Source organism: Dasypus novemcinctus, chromosome 30 (assembly GCF_030445035.2).
Source record: "Dasypus novemcinctus isolate mDasNov1 chromosome 30, mDasNov1.1.hap2, whole genome shotgun sequence".
Taxonomy (NCBI): Eukaryota; Metazoa; Chordata; class Mammalia; order Cingulata; family Dasypodidae; genus Dasypus; species Dasypus novemcinctus.
The window spans coordinates 48,996,418-49,016,047 of NC_080702.1; the positions used below are offsets into that span (position 1 = coordinate 48,996,418).

Here is a 19,630-nt window from a genome sequence, read left to right on the forward strand (position 1 = left end):
TGAAGGGAGGGAGAGGGAAGAATAGGTGCAACATTGGTCATTTTGGGGACATTGGAATTGTTCTGCATGAATTTGCAAAGACAGATATAAGCCATTATAAATGACAAAACCCATAAAATTGCATGGTGCAAAGTGTAAGCCATAATGCTGACTATAGCCTGTGGTTTGTAGCAGTTCTTCAATATGCGTTCATCAATTGACACAAGTGTTCCACACTAATGAACGATGTTATTCATAGGTTAAAATATGAATGGGGGAGGTAGAAGAACCATTGATATCCCCTATGTTATTGTTCTAACATTTCTTTACTCTAAAACTTCTTTAAAAATAAAGTTAAAATACTACAAGCTTTTTTAACTGAAAACTGTATTTATACCTGGTTCAGAATATTTCAAGACTTTCAACTTCCTCTCAGATTCCAGACTTATCACCTTTCTGAGCAAATGCATTGCTCTACATTCATAAACATTTTCCAAAGTCCCACGTCAAAAGTTGGAGTCTCAATTCCTGACCCACACTATTCCACATTAGCCTCCTTATCATATCTAGAACCAAGCAACAATTTCTTGAAAACTAGAATGATTGAAATTTCAGTCACAAAGCCAGGAATTAAGAAGGGAAAAATTATATTACAAGGTAGGTCTTCTTTAGTCCATCATGTATTGGAAAAGGGGATATTTTTCCTCAATATCACCAGGGAAGGGCCACCTGGATATGATTGCATTTACATTTTGATAGCTCTTTCTGCCAATTTTGAACCCTTGGACCACAAACTTCCCGTTAATCTTTGGAATAATATTCATCCCTATATATCCTCAAATATTGAAAGGAATTTACCAGCATCTAAGACTGCAAAATAGCCACAGTGGAGCACAGTGACATGTGACCTTCACTCCTACCTGAAAGGGAAAGAATAAGCCTTGTTGTCTGTTTAGGTTGTCTGTTTCTGGGGTTACATGAGCTCTACCAACCATAGCCTAAGGGATCATTAACTATCTCTAGTCAGAGAAGGCAAACTTGAGTGGTGTAGACCATAAATTTATGTGTATTCCCACAACTTAGAACTCTTTCCCTTTACCATTGGTTCACTTGTAAGTGGATGTGCTTGCCCAATGAGCACATCTTTAAATTCCCTTTAAAGTCAGTTGCCATAAGCCCTCTCCCCTTTTTTTAATACCAGGGTAATAGAAATCTATAGGTGTTGCATGTGCCACAGATGTTCAATGTGGTAGAGTGTGTGAGGTGCTTTCCAGCTACTTTCTCTGTCTTATGTTGAGAAAAGAAAAGAGTTTCCAACATAAGACCATGCTCCCACAAAAATGCAAATATTAGTGGAAAGTAATCTGGAGGTGAAGGAATGGATCAGTATAACTTGTTGATGTATGGGTTTAAGATGGTTTATAAGGACTGAGGTGTAAATACATCTGTCAATTTTAGTAATTCAAAATGCACATTTATTTCTACATTGCTCTTAAGGTACTGATTTGTGAGTTTTGATTTTAGCATGACTGTTTCTTATCCGGGCACAGACACATCGACGTGTGGGTGACTGATCAAATGAAAGGCTTGCAGACTTGGGTCTGCCATATAGTATATGTTGCTACACTGGGACCTATGTATTTTAGGATACCCATATCAATGGACTCTGGAGTCCATGATCCCAGGATGCTCTTCCTGAAACTTGACCAGCATAAGTCCTTCCTTCATGACACAGCATTTTTCTGATGGGATGGACACTAGTTCATTGACTACACCTGCTGCACTGACAAAGTTTAGGCAAAAACTTCCTGGAGAGGAGGTGGTCCCTGGAGCCTTATTGATGAAATCATAGCGCCGATGGGTGAAGAGGATAATCCAAACATGTTTTCAACCATTGATTTACACCTGGGCACAGGACCTCCGATGCAGAGCCTAAGGGCAAAATATGTTCAGTTCCCCCTGTTGTCTTTGAGGATATGGAAAAGCTTAGCAAAAAGAGATCATTGGAGAAATTAGACTCCCCTTTCCAGATCATAATAATATCCTGCACAAACACATACATGCACATATCTATATATCTATATATCTATATCTATATCTATAGATACATCTGTTTGTGGCTACAGGTTCCATTTCATCTCTGTCTGATAAATACTTTGCACACATGTAAAGCTTTGGCTGTGATTCATGGAGACAGTTCTGCGATGTACCCACTGATTTTTATTTTCCTGCTCCTGCAGCTTCCCCTCTCTGCATGGCGATTAACAGATCCTACCTGCTTCCACAGAATGAAACCCAGTGTATTTAAGGATGGAGACCTGATTATAGGTGGATTTTTCCCCCTTTATACATTTCTAACAAATTTTTGGATCACCCAGCCTACCAAGGAAGTCTATTTACAGCAGTAAGTGCTTTTTCATTCATTTTCTGCATTATTATTAGGTTGAATGCTGCCTAGGCAATTTGCTGATGGTTTGATCAACATTCTCCACATTACCTGCCCTGCCATTCACACCTGCTACCCACATCCCAGGATGTGAGTAATTTATTTTGTTTCTTCCCACTGCTATTTTTTCTTTCAAAGGGGAACGAGAATATTCTATTTTTCTTCCTTTTAGTTTCCATGACTTTCCCTTTTCCAGTGCTGGAATCCAAGTGAGACAGCCCTCTCCAAAAAGCTCCACTTCTCCTTGCCTTTCCTCCTGAGTCTGCTGCCACAAGCAGTGGATCAAGTGATATGTCTTAGAAAACCTATCCTTTGGCATTAGAGCTTGGCTAAAAGGTTTCAGGTAAATATCTGTTCCCCAAACAAGGGTTTGCTAATTATTCTTTCCCCATGAAGATAGTCACTAATATTCTTACCAAGATGACCCAGGTATATGTGTCCCCCACGCATGGTCAGATTTCTTACTGTAGGCATCTGGTTACTGTTTGAAATATCTCTGTATCATCACCTCTCGGGCTTCATTCATGCCTCCTCGAACAGCCTGCCTGACCAGGTATAAGAGATGAATCATTTGTGAGATATTTTCAACTCCAGCTTGATTCTGATTCATGGGGGCATTTAAACTACCTCCGTTTTTAGATTTCTGAGACTGCCAGTTCTATATCTGATGGTGTAATTAATGAATTGATGAAGTGAAACTTCAAGGGATCACGTTTCAAAAAAATTGATAAAAAAAATTCAGGAGATTCCAGCAGATAGTTTCTGCTCATGTGAGAAGAGGGGATTTCACTCAGTAAAATGATGCGTTAATGCTTTTTGAAAGTGCCTGAAGCATATAATTTGCAAGCAGTTCCGCAAAATTTTGACAGGGGATGGAAGGGTTAGAAATTTGGGACCTCTTTCTCGTTCGAAGGAGTTTGCAACTAAATTTTCTGTCTTCACATTTCTGGATATTTGTCTGCCTATCACTTCCATTCTTTAATACTCCTCCAATGCTTCCCTGCTTATTTCCTCTCCATAATTTTCCAAAATATATTTGTCCCATTGTCATCAAAGACTGATGCACACACCTCATTCTGAAGGATGCTGCTGGTTGCTGCCTTTTAATGCAGGAGTAGAGCTTGGCTCTTCAGGGACATTTCGACCTGAATTTCCTGGGGTAGAATGTCAGATTTTCTCATCTGTCCCAGCTTGTTTTAAGAACCCTATAAGGCCGAGGGAAAGAGTGGTGTAATGTCTGACAGAAGAGTACTCACTAACTGCTTTTCTTCTTAGACTCTGCTATCCACTTAAACCACCTCAGAGTGTGGCGATTTGCCTTTCAGGGCTTTAGCCATTTTTCTATTCACATCTAGGGCTTTTCGCTTTTTAAGAATATTGTTAGTGGAATTAACAAGAGCATTTTCATTAAAAATTCATTTCATCATTATGTTGTTGCTAGCTTTAAATATTTTTCCGTAACATATCTTTAAATAAAAAACACCTTGAAATTTCAGTTAAAGTAAAATTTAGGTATATTTTCTTTTATTTTGAGTGCCTTTCTGGCAATGTCTCCGTAATCTACAGGTTGATAAATAGATGTGCTTATTCTACTACTTTGTGTTTCCTTTGAGAACTGGAAAGATTTTGCCTCAAGTATGTAGTAGATTACCTCATTTTATATTCCAAAATTATATACATTCATCACTAATGAAACAGTTCATTTTTCCAAGACCAGCTTGATAATGCGTGAAATAGTCACTTAAACACAGACTGGTTCTCCATTTTCTGTCCTGTCCTGTTGATCTATCCATATCTTCCAATGCCATTCCCATTCTGTTTAAAATATTGTGCCTAATTAAATACTGCAATTATTGGTTTTTCTGTTATATTCTCCCCTTAGTGTTCTCAATTATTTCAATAATTTCCTGAACTTACCATATTTCCAGAAACCTCAAGCTGTATTAACATTAACTTTATAAATGTCTCAATGATTTTTAAAAATAGTTTATAATAACATATATACCACTCAAATATTCCAAATGATTATTGTGCTGCCATCACCAACATCCATTACCCAAATGTGTATATCATCTCTAAGAATATATCCATGCCCACTAAAAAATAATTCCACCTTCTCCTTCACCTCATCCTCTGTGCCCTGGTAACTGGGAATCTACTAATTTGCTAACTTTTTTTTAAACAATCAATTTTATTGATACATATTCATGAAGCATACAATTCATCAAAAGTGTGCAATCAATGATATTTGGTATTATCACATATTTCTGCACTCATTACTTCAATCATTATTAGAAAACTTTCATTAATTCAATAATACTACTACTAAACTTTTATAGAACGTTTGTAGACTATTGACGTAGTTGTAATATTTTGGGGGATGTACGAGGGATTGAGTGTGGGACATCTTACATGGAAAGCAGGTGCTCAACCACTGAATTAGACCCACTTCCCTGTTTGTTATGCATTTACATTCCTCAGTAGAGCTTTGTGGTCTTGTTTACAGGTAACAGACAAATTGATTTATAGGTAAATTTACAGTGCATTTATTGTTAAAATATGTCTTAATAATATCAATTACGAATTATATTAATTTTTACTTGTATTAAAATATATAAATGAAATTGCCCAATATTATATCATTATTAATATTAAGAATTTATTATTAATCTATTGCTACCATATCTGTTTCCCATAAAGCTTAATAAATTATTGATATTATATTTAAACATTGTTAAGAGTTGTACATATTTGATTGGCTACTTCCTTTTCAATTAAAAATACTTTTCACGTTTTCTCTTGCATTTCCCATGTGAACCTCTTGCTTCCAGCAAGATTGTGGTTTGCTCCTTTCTTTCCATTCTTTTTTGCCTGTTATTTTATTGCATTTTGTAATAGGCTAGCAATGCCAGTAAGGTACAAGGCAATCCTGTAATTAACAAAACTCATCCTCCCCTTGATTTTAAAGAAAATGCTTTTTGTTCAGGGATTCTTCAAGCACAGGACATACCGCAATACATGAAGCATATGACATTCTGCATCAGCAAACTTGGCTAATGCTTTTGGCCATTCAGATCCTGAATGGGGATTGTATTAGACTGTGCAGATCAGCCCCTGTGTGGGGGTGATCCTTCCATGCCTGACCTTCAGCCACCTCCAATTTTGATTCACTATCTTTGTATTAAGCAAACTCTAATTTCTCAATTTAAGTCATTTTTGTTTTTGTGTTTAATCATGTTAAGAAAATACTCTTCTCCTAAACAAATATATTCAGTTAGATGCTCAATGTTCTTTAATGCTTCATCTACTTATTTGAGTGTGCACCTTTTTATCATTGCAGAAAAGTGAAGACTGATAAACTATTACCTAATTCGCTAATAGTACTTTTTTACGATTATTTCATATTATTTTCTGCTTGGTGTTTGTCACGGCTATGGTGCTCCTTCTTTTTCTATATTGTGGAAGAGATTCCAGTAGATAATTCATTTTTTTTTCCATAGGGACTATACCATCCTACTTCCTTGTAAAATGTGTTTATAAGACACATATAAAGAAAAATGAAAACTTGAAAGCCAAAGTGTGTAGCTCTAAAGATACCCTAGATTACAAAAGTTAAAAACCATAATTAACCAGAGGTAAGTATATTTATATCTGGATGAAGATAAATGCATCCTTAGGAATTGAGCGGTAGGTACATTCATATTAAAAAAAAGGTTCAAATCTTCACAAACGAATAGCAATTATTATAAATATATAATATCCTCAAACAAATAAATAATGAAACAAGGTATAAACAAGGCATCATAGTGAGAAATTTCAATATTTCTCTCTAAAATGACAACATATATCTACTAAACATAAATTATGTTTGAAAAATTTGACAAGTTTGATTGATTGAGCACACGTGAAAACCTGTGTCGAACTGTTGAAATGCACAGTAAGCGATAGCTACTAGTGTGTTAATCAAGCCTGTGAAAAAGAATGTTTGTAATGGATGCAGGAGACTTTTGTTCTTCTTGGAAATTCAATGGCCAGGTAAAAATATGAAAGGAATTTCATTTGTCCTGCAAAAGGAGCTATTAATAAAGGAAGTGGAACTGTGCACAAATCAACAATAAAGATGAAAGAGTAAGGGTCATATGAAGGGAGTACAAAGGAAGATCTGGAATTATTTGTTAAAGTTATTAGGATTGTAATATTTTGATTAAGAAATGGTTAAGAGACTTCCTAGACATCATGACACCTTTCCCTTTAGTATACTACAGTGTTTCCAGTCCTGTTAGGTATAGGTACGGATCACCTTGCACTTCATCAGTTTCCTTCTCCCAAATATTCCTGCCTTACATGATTCTTCCTATTCTGTGCTCTGACATTCTTTCTAGTATGTCACCGTTGGAAGAGGGCATGTCCACAACTTGATGGGGTAGAACCTAAGGCTATTTGATTATCGATCTTCTTGTCGACACTTTTCACCCAACAGATGTTATGCCCCTCTGCCTCTCTTATCCAATTCTGCTTATGCTGTGGAACTGAACTTTTGAAGAGATATACCCTTCAGTTGGAATTACTCTAAACTCATGACAATAATCCTGCTATTATATAAACCATTTAATAATGTGTTAATGTGAAAATATAATTCTTGTTTCCTGATATAAAGAATAAATTAAAAATCCTTTATGAATTTTTTCACTCATTACACTTTCCTTTGTAAACAGTATCATCTTCCTCCAAAGATACAAAATTCAGTCATAGCCTTCAAATGTCTTTTAGCTCTTTTAGGATTAGCTGATTTCCAAGGCTTCAGAAGCACTAATCAAGAATGACTCAATTTCTGCTTTCATCCTTAATTTGGTCATTTTATTGACTTTGAATAGAATCATGATTTGAGTCTTCTGTCTAAATATAACTTTGCATTCCATACAGGTTTCAGACCAAGAACTACCAGTATGTTCTGGCCTTGGTTTTTGCTATTGAAGAGATCAACAGGAACCCCCATCTTTTGCCCAACATTACTTTATGATTTGATCTGTACAATTCACTACACAGTGAACAGAGGACATTGGAGAATCCCATCATTTGGCAATCAGGGCTGGGCAAGGACATTCCTAATTACACCTGTAGGAAAGAGAGCAAGTCTGTAGCAGCCCTTACAGGAACAACATGGGCAGTTTCTGCCCAGATTGGGACACTGCTGGAACTCTACAAAATTCCACAGGTGAGCCTCATTAGATGGGAGGGAAGATAAATTAATGTTTCCTTTGCTAATTTCAGGGACCTTAAAAGAAAAGGTCAAATGAAGAAATTGTGGTTACTCATGTCTCAAAGGTTACAGCCCCAATACACAGTGACATGATGGGATGTTCACATGTCATTTTTTAGAACATATGTGAAACCAAGTGAGTAGAGCCAAAGGAGTTTCCTAGACCGTTGAGACTGATCAAGTAGTTTCCAATATGCTCTCAGGGATAGGGAGATTATTAGAAAGTAAGAAGAGCAAATATTTCCTTTTTCCTGTTTAAAACATTGTTTAATGAACCAGTGAGTAGGATTTACAACTCTGCTGAGGCTCAGAGCCCAGCTGCAATTTGGTCATTCTTGAGGTTCAGGTCTCCTGGATATACACCAACCCCAGTGCCAACCACAGGTGCAGTAAAAGTGACAGAAGAGGCATGTGTAGAAAGATCACATCTGAGTCCACCTCCATCACACTGAGGAACACAAATTCCAAAATAGGGTCCACTGACAAGGCACTGAACTCCAGAGTCAGCTGCCATGATTGTAGACCTGTGTGTCTCTGTAGCCCTCAGGAGCACCAGTACCTGGAGTTGTATCTACTTACCCAGGTCAGCTAACAGGGAGGTTGAAGTTGGTCAACCACCACAACTAGGAATTGAGAGTGCCTACAACTCAAAGTAGGAGAATCACATGCATCACCCATGTGAGATCTGAGTGCCCTCTTGATATAGAAGTGGAGTGGATTTCACCAATCCAGAGTCCACAGGATGGAGAGGTAAAATATGGATTAGAGTGAACTTACTGATATATTACTACAGAAATATTCTTACTAGTGATGGAAGAAATGTAGCATTGATCTGGAAAAAGTGGGCACTATAGTTGCTGAGGGCAGTGAGAGGGGTAAAGAGATTGGATATAGGGGCATTTTGGGGACTTGGGGTTGCCCAAAATTATATTGCAGGGACAGATGCTGGACATTAATATCCTGCCATAACCACTGAATGTACTGGGGGGGGGGTGAGTATAAACTACAATGTAGACTCTAATCCACATGGTGCAGCAATACTCCAAAATGTATTCACCAAATGCAGTGAATGTGCTACACTGATGAAAGATGTTGTTGATGTAGGAGTAGTGGTGGATTGGGGTGTTGGGTATGTGGGAATTTCATATTTTTTAAGGTAACATTGTATGTGATCTATGTATCTTAAAAACAAAAGACAATTTAATAAAAAATAAAATAAATAAAAAATAATACATTGTTTAATTTTCATCAGGGCTGATTTTGTGCTTCTGACCAATCTTCTTTCTCATACCAGCTCTTTCACTCCTATCTTTAGCTTGCTTTTGGCCTCTATGACCCACAACTGAGTGATGATGGCAAGCGGTCATCTCTTTATCAGATGGCCCCCAAGGACACAACTCTGGCCCTTGCAATGGTCTCAGTGATGCTCCATTTCAGCTGGAACTGGGTGGGACTAGTCATCTCAGAAGACAAGAGAGGTGTAAAGTTTCTTTGGGACTTGAGGGCAGAGATGGACAAAAATGGAGTCTGCGCAGCCTTCTTGGAAATGATCCCTGTCACTGAGAGGACATATTCTCCAAAACACTGGCAATATCATTTCCAGATCAGAAAATCAGCAGTGAATGTGACTGTCATTTACGGTGACTCCGACTCCCTAATGGGATTGAGCTTTTGGAGATGGAGACTCTTAGTTTTAGGGAAAGTTTGGGTTACAACCTCACAGTGGGATTTTACCACTATTTGACAAGGACATGAATGAAGGAAGTTATAATGTTTATAATGCAGTGTATGCTGTGGCTCAGAGCCTTCATGAAATTCTTCTTCAACAAGTAGAAGTACAGTCAGTGGAAAATGGATTTGAACTGGTGATTTACCCTTGGCAGGTAATACCTCTTCCATTGAATAGCATGTGTATTTCACAATATGTCATAATCATAAATTTCTTGGAATGCAGCATATGCTCAAGTCAAGAAGTTTAGGGCTGTCTCTTGAAAAGTGTCAGAGATGATTTGCTTGTTCACTGTCTAAGAGGTAAATCTAGCCCTATGCAGAAATGGTAATGAACAGGAAGGTGCCAATGGCAGAGAGGGAAGGAGTTATTAGTCAACGGCAATGCTTCTTGTTACTAAGGCCCTCAACATTCTGCCCACTTAAAGTTTTAATATAAAATACCTAGACCTCTTCCATTGAACAATTACATGACAGCAGGGACAAACTAGTTTTTGAATTAGCTTTAGGCACTTTGTTAGATACTGTATATAAATTATATCATTTAATTCTGCAAGCTCTTCAGATATTGATGACCTTGCTTGGGGAGAATTCAGTTAGCAATTGAGAGTGTTTAGATATGATTCTTCTAATAAGGTTTGTCTGTATTCCACACTCGCAGATTGTTTTCATCTCGTTGTATTTGGAGTTTTCCCCTAAAACTTAATATTTTATGCCGTGACATTTTAGTCCTCCTTAAGGTTTCTTTTTTTTTACTTAATTGAATGTTAATAATAAAACTGCCTTAGGAAGCAGGGATTACAGAGGATCAGGGATGTTCTGACCTTGGTGATCTGTCCTTGATCAGAGGACCCACTTCCTCACAGGTGTGTCTCTTTTAGCTTCACCCATTTCTGAAGAACGTCCAATTTAACAATCCTGCTGGTGACCCAGTGTATTTTGATGATGAAAGGAAACTGGAAGCCAGTTATGACATTCTCAACTTTTGGAATTTTCCAGAAGGTTTTGGACTTAAAGTTAAAGTAGGACAATTTGACTCAGCTGTGCCACGAGATCAACAATTGTCTATATCTGAGGAGGTGATAGAATGGGCCACAGTATTTTCAGAGGTGGGTAGGACTCAATTACCATGCAGAGTATTACAACAAAATATCAAAAATCTTGTCATGGAGATTGTAATAGGCAAGTTTCTCTAAGGAAACAGAATCAACAGGAGGTATCTGTGAATAGTATGAGATTCAATAAGATTCCCTCATGTGACCATGGTGATGGCCAAGTCCAGATTCTGCAGGCAGGCTGAAAACAGGGGCTCCAATGAAGGTACCATGAAGGCCCTTGATCAGTTCCCAGGAGACGCTGCCTGTCCAAACAGGAGCTGGGAAGTTCTTTCCAAATCCTGAAATCAATTCCTGTTTTAAGGTAGTCTGATTGTAAAAACCTTATTCATTGTTGACAGAAATCTCCCTGGTGGATTGTACATGTAATCAGCCATTTATGCAGTTTATTACATGATGACTAACGTCCATAAATATCCTCTATAACAATTAACCCAGAGTTTACTTGACCAAACAGTGACCGTGTTAATACATTAACCTAAGCAACACAGAGGCTTTATACCCTCCTTCCAGCTAAGTACATGACCGGATTATTAGTTTAACCACTTACCATTTCACTTGATAAATTTTCTCACCTACTATCCAAAGGATGGAAAAAGAAAACATTTATTTAAGATACATATCTAAGTTATTATATTTCATACCATGTTATAAACTTGATATCTTATCAATTAATTTGACTTCGGTATTTGAAATTTAAATTTGTTGGTGCTCCAATATGCCAACAATCTAAATACTGATGAATTAAAGATTCACTGTTAAGAGCATGTTTCTGATTTCTTCCCAGACTCCCAAATCTGTATGCAGTGAGAAGTGTTCTCCTGGATTCAGGAAAACCTTTCAGGAGGGAAAGGCTGCCTGTTGTTTTCTTTGCACTCCCTGCCCAGAGAATGAGATTTCCAATGAGACAGGTAAGTTTATGCCCACAAAAATGTCCCCAAATCTCCTTTATATCCCCAATTCATACAAGGTATTAGAAAGAATCTGTAGGACAACTACAGAAACAAAATTCTTCCTTCCTTTGTATAGTATTTCATTTTTACAATAAAAAATATTTCCCTTTGAAATGACACCAATTCTCTGCCCAGAACTAGCTTAATTGAGTCATTGTTCAGACACATGTAAGGCCAAATAGTCTCTAGGAATCCCTTTTGTTGATACCACCAAATTAATACACCTTTCCTCCCTCTCTTGGAATTTAGTACATGGTGTTCCAAGTACCTGATTTCCATATTGAGTGAAAGCTTGTTTAGATTATATTTATGTAATGTGTTTAGACCTTCCTCAGTTTCTGTGCCTAAAACTGTTCATGACACAGAGCAGCTGCTCAGAATGTTTGGGAATGATTTTAGAAATATTTATTTCTATTGTGTACAAATGAAGATGACCTAACTTACCCTTGATGAGGAGTTTTAGTTTTCCCTCTCCTCAAGTTCCCAGATAATTGGGGAGAAAAACATAGACTTTTTTGGTCCATGCTTAAAGCACACAGTGAATGTTTGAACAGGAACCTGTTGACCCGTACCTGCATTGAGAGGACGGGTCTCATGGGTTCTTCAGAGAGGCAGGAAATTAGTATTATGTAAAATGAGTGAAGGGAGGAATAAAATCTTGGCCAAATTATTTTAAATGAAGAAAAGGAAACCACCACTGCATATAATATTCAGAGATTCAGAGCACCGGAAAAGAGTTTCAATGTGACAGGATCACACAGAATATTGAGGATGGGGTTTGAGATATGATGTAGAATAGTCTTTAATATTATTTTCATAGTATAATTAACATCTTGAAATTATTCATATTCATGATATTAAAATATAGAATCACTTCTATGGTGGTAAATTTCTAAGTTTCTTTTGGTGATTAGTATGCAATTTAATTCCCTGAAATGGTTACTGTTGTTTCAGTTTTTTGAGACATGTTGTTCTGATGATATAACCTGGCATTTAGTCAACTTGGGAAAATGATTCAAGTACACATTGGTTATAAGCAAGTTTGAGTAAATGCTCCACATGCACATGTAAAAGAATAGTATATCTACAAAGTCAATTCTCATACATTTGGAGATTAAGAAATACACTATTAAATAGCCCACGGTTTAAAGTAAATAGTATGATAGGATTTATGAAATGTTTAAAATTGAAATTGCCACATTTCGTGTCTTATATGATAGGGCTAAAGGTATCTTCAGAGACTAATATTTAATGTTAAATTTTATATGCCTATGTGTGTATTATTAGTATGCATATTTAAATATAAAAAATCTGATGTTTAAGTATCACAAACTAAAATAATAACATTAGAATAAACATAAAGAAAGTGGAAGATTGAAAATAATAACTATAAAAAGAAAATGTAATAAAAGACAAATATGAAAGGATAAAACTCAAAGCTAAATCTAATGAAAGACAAATTGTTAGGTAATGATGAATTGATAGAATAATGAATTAAGAAAATTTGCATAATAAACAGTGAAAAGATTTAAAAGTGGGAAATATGTACAGAAATATTAAATCATAAAAGGATAGTAAAAATAACTTCATGCCAAAATATTTGAAAATTTAAATGAAATTCTCAAATTCCCACAAAAATAAAAGTTACCATAACCATCCCAAGAAAAATGGAAAATCTGAAAATATTCATATCCGTTTGGGTTTTAAACCATAGTTTAAAATGACATATCTACTAAAAAAATTTGGGAGACCAATGACTTCACTGAAAAAGGCAACCAAACTTTCAAGGAAAAAGGATCCTTATCTACTCAAACATTTACAGATACTAGGAAAATCTGGAAAAACTGCACATTTAATTTTACGAGAAGTGCTTAACATTGATACCAAAGTCTGATAACATTGCTGTAAGCAATAAAATAATGGGTCAATTTTGCTCTTGAGCCTAAACTCATATTTGCTGAAAAGAAAAGCTGCTATCCAAATCCAGCTATATAACATAAAGAACTTATTGTGATGAAGTTTATTTTATGCAAAATAAATCAGTACATGAGCACCTTGAAAAGGAGAAACCATCATTTCAAAAAATTCAGGAAAACATTGAATAAAATTGAGTATCCATTCATTATTTAAAAACAAACAACAAAACCATTGCTTACGAAATTGGAAATAGAAGGGAACAACCAAAGTTGGATAAAATGTGTAAAATAGTTCTAGCCAGTGAGAAATCATTCCTAGCATATATATGCTTTTACTAAATCACAAGAGAGACAGAAAATCCATCATTAAAAAGGGCATGGCTTGAGCACAAGCTCTTTCCTCAAAAAAAGCTTGAAATGTGCAAAGCACATATGAGCTAGTGTACAGATTAACTACTCTCCAAGAAATTCCAAACAAAAGTTATAGTGAAAAAGCTCAAAGCATCCCCCATAATAGCAAAAATTAAACAACTTCCATGTCAAGGGTCTAAGGGAACATGGTACAAGGAAATGAATGTTGATTGCTAAAATTTAAACTGGTGTAAGTAGTTGGAAAAGTGGATGGCATTATTTAGAAAGATGAATATTTATATAGCATATGACCCAGTAATGGAGCATCATATTTGTACTGGATGTCTAAAGATGCTCAGAGCAGCACTATCGATAGTAATCAAAACGCATAAACATTTAATCATCTATCACCAGTAAAATGTGTAAATAAAATATGATGTATTAATATAATTGAAATCTATCCAGCAGTATAAGTGAATAGTTTTTACTACTTCACACCCAAAAAAGATAACTGTATTTTAAAAATATAAAATAACAATTGTTGGAGAGGAATCATAGAAATTGGAATTCTAACGCCTGTTTGTGGGAATGTAATTTAGTTCAGCCACTGTGGGAAGCATTATAGGACTTCCTTAAAAATTGAAGTATAGAATCACCACATGACCTGGCAATCCACTTCTAGGTTTATATTAAATGTGAAAAGAGGTTCTCAGAATGGTAATTGTGTACAATATTTATAGAAGCATTATTCATAATACAAACGTGGAAATAATGCAAGTGTCCATCAAGAGCTAAATTGATAAAATATGGGACATACACACCACAGTACATTATTTGGCAACAAGTAAAAAATGAATTTCTGAGATATGAGGCTAATTAAAAGAAACTTGTAAATATTACACTATTGAAATATGAAAGTTAAAGAAAGAAAAAATATTGTACAATATCTTATAAGAGAGGTCTAGAATTACCAAATCTGCAGAGTCAGGAAGTTGAGTAGACGTTACTAGCAGATGGGTGCAGAGTGAAGAGAATGAAGGTTTAGCAGACTAGAAGTGTTAGTAAAAAGAAAACATATCTGCATACTGTAACATAGAAGAATATCATATAAATAATATTGAGTAAAATGACCCAAGCAGAAGTAATCTATGTTAGAAATCAGCAAGGTAGCATCTTCGAAGATGTGGGAGATGTAATTATTTGAAGAAGTTAGGAAAGGAGCTTCAGATGGGCAGCTTAGTTCCAGTTTTTGGCTTTTATATTGTTACCCATGTGTTTCCTTCTTCATAATTCATAAATCATGCAATTATAATATGTGCTCTTTATGAGTATATGTTACCCACCAGTGAATATATTTCTAGAAGAAATATATCTCTAAGAAGAAATCGAAACTCAACACTAAATGAAAAGAGCAACTCCTATCCACTTGAAGGTCTGAATGTTGAAAGAAGGTCAGAGTTCTAAGAGAAAGTTTGAGGGAAGAAAAATAAACAGATTATAACACACACTTTTGTGAATTCAATGCAAGTTGACAAAAAAGAATAAAAGTATCCAATGTGTTTCTTTCAGGGACTTATAAAAAAGTTAAAATTACTGAACATGATCTGATGACATGTTGCTTTTCTCACCAGATATGGATGAGTGTGTGAAGTGTGCAGATCATCAATATGCAAACAGTGAGAGAAATCACTGCCTCCAAAAAGTTGTGACCTTCCTGGCTTATGGAGACCTTTTGGGTATGGCTCTGGTCTGCACAGCTCTTTGCTTCTCTTTTCTCACTGCGGTTATTCTTGGGGTCTTTGTGAAATACCAAGAAACTCCCATAGTCAAGGCCAATAACAGGATCCTCAGCTACATCCTTCTCATCTCCCTCAAGCTCTGCTTCCTCTGCTCCTTACTCTTCATTGGTCGCCCAAACACAGCCATCTGCATCCTCCAACAAATCACGTTTGGAATTGTGTTTACTGTGGCTGTGTCCACTGTTTTGACCAAAACAATCACAGTGGTTCTGGCATTCAAGGTCACTGCTCCAGGGAGAAGGATAAGGCAGTGGCTGGTTTCAGGGGCACCTAACTTTGTTATTCCCTTTTGCTCCCTGATCCAGATGACACTCTGTGGCATCTGGCTGGGAACCTCTCCTCCATTTGTTGATAAAGATGCACACTCTGAGCCTGGTTATATCATCATCGAATGCAATAAGGGCTCAGCCTCTGCCTTCTACTGTGTCCTAGGATACCTGGGCTGCCTGGCTTTTGTGAGCTTCATTGTAGCTTTCCTGGCCAGGAACCTTCCTGACACCTTTAATGAAGCCAAATTCTTGACCTTCAGCATGTTGGTGTTCTGCAGTGTTTGGGTCACTTTCCTCCCTGTCTACCACAGCACCAAGGGCAAGGTCATGGCAGCTGTGGAGATCTTCTCCATCTTGGCTTCCAGTGCTGGATTACTAGGCTGCATCTTTGCTCCAAAGTGCTATATTATTTTCTTAAGGCCAGATAGCAACACTCACCATGGGTTATGGAATAAAACACATTCTGGGGGCAATAAGTCTTCTTAAGTTTTATCTCATTTGGTTACTAAAACAAATAGGGAGACTGATGAAAATCTACTCCATGCTTGCATTCAGGTATTAGATATAAATATAATGTAATTTAACATCAATTAACATATGAATTTCCTACATTCTCTCAAAGTGTTCAGGAACACATCTTTCAGCCATCTAAATTTTTAACTTTAAATTACATTTTTGTTTCCTCGTATCAAATACACTGATGAATATGGGTACTCTGCATTCATTGTGTGTATAATTACCAAATTTACAGATATTCTCCCACTTTGTTTTGCACTTCTGTTTTCCTAATTTCCCTTATAAACACTATCAACATTTCCTTTCTTTCATCTCTTTATGGTAGTCTTAGTGATCCAATACCATTTATGGACTATTCCTTATTATCTCCCAGATTTCCATGACCAGATTTTAAGAATAATAAATTTTACGTATAAACAACTCATTTTTCTGAACTCCCTAATGTATTTATTTGACTTTTCCCCTCTTGAACAAAAACCACAATTATTTACTATGCTCAATATGATTACAACATTTATTTTATACTTGATAATACATTTCCTTGCTAATTTCAGCACCTTTTCTGGATTTGTTGGAGAGAATAACCTGAATGTGTCTAAGTCACTCAAAAGCCTGTCTGGCAGAAATGCTAATTGTAGAGAAGATGATCTAAAAGAGACGAGATTTGTGTTCTCCTTTCTAGCTTCTGTAAATCCCAGTTCTGATCATACAGCGAATGCTGGAAGCTTTATGTGCTGAGCATTAGCTTCAGAAATGCAGTGTGTTGGATGTTTTACTCTGATTTCAAGAAATAATCATGGAATATTATTCCATTTTATTACTTGTAAAACTTATGTTGTACTATGTTCACTTTGCAATTCAGAATCTTACTTAAATTAGGGGTCCTAATTAAGAACGTATTTTAGAGTTGATTTCTAAGAATATCTGACTTTTTTTTCTGAGAAAATAACATATTCTTCTTTTCCAATTATTGAAAATTGAATTACTTACTAGTATCAAGTAACTCAGAATCAAATTTGATTCTCAGCCTTAGCAAGTAGATCAAAGGATTTGAATCATTTTCCATCCCATTGTATTGAATTTCTCTTTCTCTTTTATTAGCCAAGTATGTAAATTTTGTTGAAAAGAATGGAGGAAAGAGAAAGTCAAAAAGAGAGAGAGAAAGGAAGGGAGGGAGGGAGGAAGAAACGAAGGAAGGAAGGAAGGAAGGAAGGAAGGAAGGAAGGAAGGAAGGAAGGAAGGAAGGAAGGAAGGAAGGAAGGAAGGAAGGAAGGAAGGAAGGAAGGAAGGAAGGAAGGAAGGAAGGAGGGAAGATAGGGTGAGAACTCTATTGTAACTAAAATCAAATTCATTTTTGAAGATGCAACTTTCTGCCCAATGGAAATACAGTGATGATGCTGTTTAAGATCCTTTCGTCTTACACAGATTGTTAATTTTCAAAGAGCCTTTTTCAAGATCGCTATCTCTGAGATTTCACATAAAATGTAACGGATCTGCCTTATAAGCCTAGACCCTATTTGGCCTTTGAAAAGTCACTTAATCTCCTAAACCTCAGTATAATACCACCTGTCATGCTTATCTAATATAAAGTTCTATGTGGATCAAAAAAATTGATGACTGCCTTTTTAAAAATTTATTTATTTATTTATTTATTTATCTCCCCTTTCTCCCCCCCACCTCCAGCAGTTGTCTGTTCTCTGTGTCCATTAGCTGCACCTTTTTCTTTGTTCGCTTCTGTTGTTGTCAGCGGCAGGGGAATCTGTGTTTCTTTTTTTGTTGTGTCATCTTGTGTCAGCTCTCCTTGAGGGCGGCGCCACTCCTATTCAGGCTGCACTTTCTTTTGCACTGGGCGGCTATTCTGTGTGGCAGGGCACTCCTTGTGTGCATCAGCACTGTGCATTGGCCAGCTCCACACGGGTCAAGGAGGCATGGGGCTTGAACCGTGGACCTCTCATGTGGTGAACGGATGCTCTAACCACTGGGCCAAGTCCGCTACCAGATGACTGCCTTTTGAAGTGAGGGTCTTCGAAAAAGTCTTAGGGGTTAATTTTCAAATTTACATAAATACAGCTTTATGAGAAAAATGCAACTGGAGGAGAAGGACGAGCACTAAAATTAATTAAGTACTCTGCTGTATACTTTCTGTTAGCCCATCTGCATCCATTCTCCAGCCTTCTCCCCCAGGAAATCAGGATGGAAAAAAACAACAACTTAAGGAAGGAGGACTGGTGTTGGTACCTAAGGCTGTTTTTGTTTATTTTCTTTCATTTGGCCTTTGGAAATGGCTTGTCAGAAGCTATAATAAAATACTATTAGATTCGGGTTGGAAATAAATTTAAGTTATTGATTAATTTGTGGGAAAGCTGATATATTTGCAACAGGCAAGTTTTCTCTTTCAGGGATTGGCTATCTCTTTCCATTCTCTCCTCTACTAATCACCATTCATTGATAATTTATGTAAATATGTATATTTTCCATATATATTTACACATAAGGACAATAAATTCTTCTATTTGTTGTAGGTAATATGAAGGCCTTTTTTTCTCTGCTACGTTTTCAAAGGTTATTCATGTTTTATACAAAAAGTATTATTTCTCTTACTTCTTAATTCATATATATTTTTTAGGCAATTTCACCTTTCCTTTTCTTTCCAATTCTTTATCTCTCTTATTTCTTTATTTGTTGAATATGATGTGTAATCTTAGAGTTGCTCATGGAACTCCATCTATTTCTCATGTCTTAAGTGGGAAATTTGTCAAATTTTCATGATCATCCAGGTGTTTGTGGTAAATTGTTTTATCATAACTGTTTAAGATAAAAACTATTTCTTTCATTTCCAGATTGTTCAGAAGTTTATAATGATTTGGATGATGTATTTTTTGACTTTTTTCACAGTGTGTATTATTTTCCTTTACCTGTTAACTTTAAAAATTTCATTAATAAGACTGAATATGAATTATTGGGAAAAACTTTAATGGGCCATTTTGTGATGTTTTTCTATTAGACTGTTTGAAGTAAATTTGCATGAAGAGTTATTGCATCTGTTTAAATTTACATTAGCCTATAATTTTCCTTTCTAGTTCAATGCTTATTGGATTCTTAAGCATAAAAATGACAGTAAAAATGTTCGTTAAATGAATGAATGGAAGGAATGTCTGGATAGAGGGATGGATGAATGGAGAGAGAGAATCAAAGGGCAAAATTTGGAATGAATTGATGGATGAATGAATTGAGGGAAAGACAGAAAGAAAGAGGAATGAAAAAAGGACTACATAGAGGAATAGAAGGAGATTAGTAT

The 19,630-nt window shown here is 36.1% G+C and overlaps 1 pseudogene; it reads left to right on the forward strand.

Moving 5' to 3' along the window:
• Nucleotides 1-1,836: 1,836 nt before the first annotated feature.
• On the forward strand, nt 1,837-16,302 carry LOC139437922 (vomeronasal type-2 receptor 116-like; annotated as a pseudogene).
• Nucleotides 16,303-19,630: the final 3,328 nt, after the last annotated feature.